Raw genomic sequence first — 5,000 nt, 5'->3', positions numbered from 1 at the left:
TTAGATTTACCACGCTATTTATTGCTTATTTAATGAAACAAATCAAGTTTACAAATAAAAAACTTCAATTATTATAAATATTACTACATGTGTATAATGTCTAATAATGTAATACTTAACTGTTTTTTTATCCAGCATGAATGCTTTAGGTAAACGCTTTACAATTATCCTGCAGACTGAATAATACACGCGTCATAATCCTGCAACCATTTCAGTGTAACCAGAGCCATCGTTGTGTTATTGAATCATAAAACTGTATAATAATCTTGCGAGAAATCGGGATGCTCAATGGCATATCAAATTGTCTATGAATATGTAGATCCAGATGTCTCCACATGCATTGTTATTGTTAAAAACATTGTGCAATAAATTATCGGATATAACCAACACAATACCCATTTGTTGATGTAAAAACAACCATTGAGTGTTAAAACTAAGTTTATAAATATATTTAAATACGGTTACATGACAATATTGTGCCTTCTGTTTTCTGTTCAAGATATACTCCTAAGTGCCTAACATGAACTTTATATAAACCGTTGAATTTCTATGTATATTGCTGAAGTGTTGAGATAACTGCACACTGATGTTACCTGTGTCAGCAACATATGTTGCAATAATTAAATGACCAAAGACACACATGCAATTCAAATATAAACAACAATATAACTGCACTTGCGGTTGGCAAAGAAAAAAATATTCTCAACTTAATTGAAAAAAAGTGTGTGTTTTTTCATCCGTGTATGTGATCTGTCTTCTCAATTATATTTAATTGTGTTCTGCAGCCCAGATTACCAAAAGCATATTTTTTCTGCACGGCTCTTTCGAATCAAACTCATAACTTTTGTTATCAAAATTTTAACCTCAGTAAATAAAGCTTGAAATCAACTGCAAATATTCAACTAAAAGTCCAACATTGCAGTGGAATGTTTATTTTTTAGTTCAATAACTACAGCAGACACGGATGAGAAAATTGGACAGGCGTAAAGCGTCTTACCAAGCACTAATATTTATTTAAAAAGAACATCAAAAGCATTAAATAAAAAATAAAATATGTTTGCTTTCAGGTTAATAACGTAAAATATTTTTACACTAAAGTAATTTTTATTTTCACACTTGACTAATAAAAATATTGCCCCAGGATGCAAATAAATATCCAACATTTATCTACTTTCTTTAGTATTCATCAAACAAAAACGTAAACAGTAACTTTTCATTGGGCGTAAACTACGCGGTTGAGTCGTCAACGGTACACCGTCTAATCCTTGAAAAAGGTATTGAATTACCAAAGTTTGTAATTTTATATCATTGTATTGCTCCTGCATTGTTTTGTGTCATATGGCATACACTTATGGAGGTTGGATCATAAATAAGACCATTATATTGTGCAATGTTCAATATTCCATTATCGTACAATTTAAGCTAAACACATTCATAAACACGTTAACCGCATATCTTTACTTTTGGCAAGCAAATACACTTAATGCAAACAAATTGATGGTATGAATCGTCTATCAGATTATGCATACAAATGTCGTTGTGATTGTCTTTTGTCAAGTCTATTTTAATAAACTCATGGTAATCTTTTAGATGACGTAGTTGTTTAGCTTTTGTAAATAGTCATATATTAGGGTGTTTTATTAAACGTTATATTTTAATGCTGACAGTGTTTAATCACACAAAATAACGGTGTTAATATATATTATTTAATAATTAAGAATACTTTTTATTAAACGTATATGACAGTTACACGGCTTTTCCAAAATTGTAATGCAGGAACAATATATAATAACAAACTACATGAATGGAAGAATTTGCTCGATATACGTATAAAGTCAATTCTGTTGCTAAATAACACAATGTTCATCCATCCACGCCGTACAATAGAGTCGCATTAACAGCAATAACGCCGTCATATAATAAACTTGTATATTTGGGAACCAATGTTATACTCAGTATATGCGGTTTAATTCTTGGCCATTTGTTTGACGCATGGCAATAGAAAGTAGTATCGATAACATAAAACATAAGTTTTTCGCAAGTTGTCCGCAATCTGTTTTCAATTGATAACATGTAGCTTGCAGAATACAAAGACGTTTTCAAGACAAATGTCATAGTTACAACGACTAAATATAGTATGCCTATGTCAACAACCTAAGCACGCATGGTTACAATGGCATATCCAAATTATCAAACAAAGTAATTGGAATAAAGCCATGAACATTTTACTGAAGTTTATTTTCCAATGTTTTACAACAAGTTGTTCTAATGTTTAAGGCTCTAGTTATTTCATAAATAATAAGCAACATTTAATCAGTAGACCTAAGTATAAGAATTACAATGTCATACTATTTATGGCATTATTGAGCACACTTTGACGAAATTAAGTCAGTGTGTAAATCAATAAAAAAAAATTCTGCTATGAACTACATAAAACGTAAGAAGTTGTTTCATGTTGTTTATTGTGACGTCATTATCTGCATTAATGTTATTAATTGATTTTTGCTATCAAAATAAGAACTTAACATGATATGGTTAATATAACATCATATAGACAAGTCATACAGATTGTTAAGTTTGTGTTCGAAAAAAAGAGTTAAATTGGCCGATTACACGATTTTGAAAACCTTTATCACAATAAAATATATTAAACCTACGCTCCTCAGGAATGTGTTTCTCCTCCTTTAAAAAAAAATAAACCAAGAAAGGCGTTGAAACATAGCTAAATGTATTGCAAGGGTTTTATTTTGTAAAATACTTGCTTTATGTTGGGCTTAAAAGTTGTTTGTTCAATATAAAAACGTTAGCGACTGTTCGTATTAAAGTTTTTAGGTAAATACTCTTGAATAGACATATATTTGACATAGCAATAAATTAATACCATAACCAGCGAACGACATCAGATGTTAAAGTATAACATTAAAACAAAACCAATTAAATTGTTCTTAAATCATACACAATAACTTAGGTCCGATCATGACTTTAACATCCGCAATCAATAAGCAGTGATAGCGTTTCAGTTTAACGAGTTATTGTTATAATGTTAGTTTAACTCAGTCTGTTTAATTTCAAAAACACTTGCTATGTAAACATCATTCAAAATTATTCCAACCATAAACACAATATTTCCACATTTAACGTGTAACATATCACTACACAAACATAAATATTTTATACATACGTGCACACTTTAAACTTCGATATGTGACGTCTAGTTTCGAACTGAGGCTTTCAAAATTACGTTAGTTTCCACAAACTGTTCTTAAGTTGAATTGCTATCCAATCTCCAGTTCGGTTTGTTATTTGCGTGATTTATGAGGGATAGTATTACAATTGTGACGCCTAATTGTTTACTCAAGAGCAATCAAAAACAATCATATCAACGTGTGCATTCAGCCCTTTAAATATGGTCGTCAATCAAACCCATTCATAAGAGGACTTGATCACAATTCACCTTAATGACAATTTTCAAAACAATTGTCACAGATTTTAAAAGCATGCATGCATTATTTTTAAACAATCATTATATCTCGCATAACTGATGCACATGCTGATAATAAATGTTAATATGAGAGGAAATCGAATAAAAAATGTGTAACATTGTTTGTATATTGTCATTAAGATATCATTTGGTAACACATATAGTTTTTGCATACTTTATGTATTTGCTGACACAAGTACGTGTAACGATAAAGACGATACACTAAGTATTGTCTCATAATTACCATTCTTTGACCATTCAGAAACCAATTCCCATCGCAAACGTTGCAAGTTTTACGACTGGTTACCTATAAACAATGGTCCAGGCATCAGTCTTTTCTTCAGATTTAGTCCTGCTTAACTAGATATTTCGGCGGTGTCCACGAAATTATCTAGAGGTGCGCACGTGGATCGAATAACGACCAGAGTCTGATTAGCTGTCCACTGGTGTTCTTTCATATGCAATAATCAGTTTGAGGTTAATTCTGCTTGCCTGCAGACATCTGCTATAGCCCGTTCCATGTCATTCCAGTGATGCCAAGCCCTCCTTTTTTCTCTCGTGTTCTTCCCCGATTCTCTCCTCGCATGATACTGTCAGTTCTATAAGCACTAGATTCTTCGTAAATCTTAACAGGAATAGGACGTAGGACGTAGAGTGGTGGTGGTGGCGTCTGGTGCGAATCTCAGCTGCTTCTTCAGATCTACCATGCGTTCCCAGTCTCTCGCTGACTCTAGGATGCCTGAATCTGTAGGCCCGGTGTTGTGTGGTACTGATCTTCCCTCTCTAATGAAGGTTGGCTAGCTGCAACATCGCCGATGATTTTGTCGTGACATCATAGGTTTATCCGGCCCGTAAGTGCTGTTCTGCAAGTAGATAGGATGTTCGCTATGTTTTCTGGCCTGCCAGATAACCTTCAGGTAGGGTTCGCAGTTAGATTCCAAGTCCGGAGGTTGGTTGGCGTAGGCAACACGTTGTAAGCAGAGCGTAGTAGAAATCAAATTGTATGGTTATCAATTTATTGAACATTCTCCAGTACAACATATTTTTTAGGTTTGGTCTACACGAATGTGGGGGACTGAACCATATGTATTGGCCAAGTCTTACCACAAGACCGTCAGATCTCCATTGCTTTGGCATCCTTTATGACCTGTGTTAGCACGCTGGTGTGTTAAAGGCATTTCTCCATTTTGAACTAAAGTGTCCATATACGTGTTTGTCAACAACTACGTTTTAAGACGCGTCGAGTTGCTTGAATATTAGTCTACGTCTAAGCCATACAAAACAGTTGTATTTTTGTTGTGGTTATTATGATAAATCTTTTATCAAGGGACTCAGAAAAACAAACGTACAACGGCAATTCTGAAATCTGCGAAACAGCTCAAATCTGTGTAATTAAAAAAAAATGTATTGATCGTGTGTTAATTCGTCATGTGTGGTAAGCTGTGAATAAAAAATCCCATTATTTGCTCGTAACACACATTTAATAGAATATAACTGATCACATGAGTTACATATTCCA

The 5,000-nt window shown here is 33.2% G+C and overlaps 1 protein-coding gene across 1 annotated transcript in view; it reads right to left on the bottom strand.

The window, feature by feature from the left end:
* The window catches only part of LOC127878081 (neuronal acetylcholine receptor subunit alpha-10-like), a 14,336-nt gene extending 11,104 nt beyond the window's left edge, over positions 1 to 3,232 (bottom strand). The window contains exon 1 of the mRNA XM_052424497.1: positions 3,182 to 3,232. The gene's annotated coding sequence lies outside the window, so the exon portion shown is untranslated. The remainder of the gene's footprint in view (positions 1 to 3,181) is intronic.
* Positions 3,233 to 5,000: the final 1,768 nt, after the last annotated feature.

This window comes from Dreissena polymorpha, chromosome 4 (genome assembly GCF_020536995.1).
Source record: "Dreissena polymorpha isolate Duluth1 chromosome 4, UMN_Dpol_1.0, whole genome shotgun sequence".
NCBI classification, from domain to species: domain Eukaryota; kingdom Metazoa; phylum Mollusca; class Bivalvia; order Myida; family Dreissenidae; genus Dreissena; species Dreissena polymorpha.
Note: the sequence above shows the minus strand (reverse complement) of the source record. Positions and strands in the feature narration are given on the sequence as shown.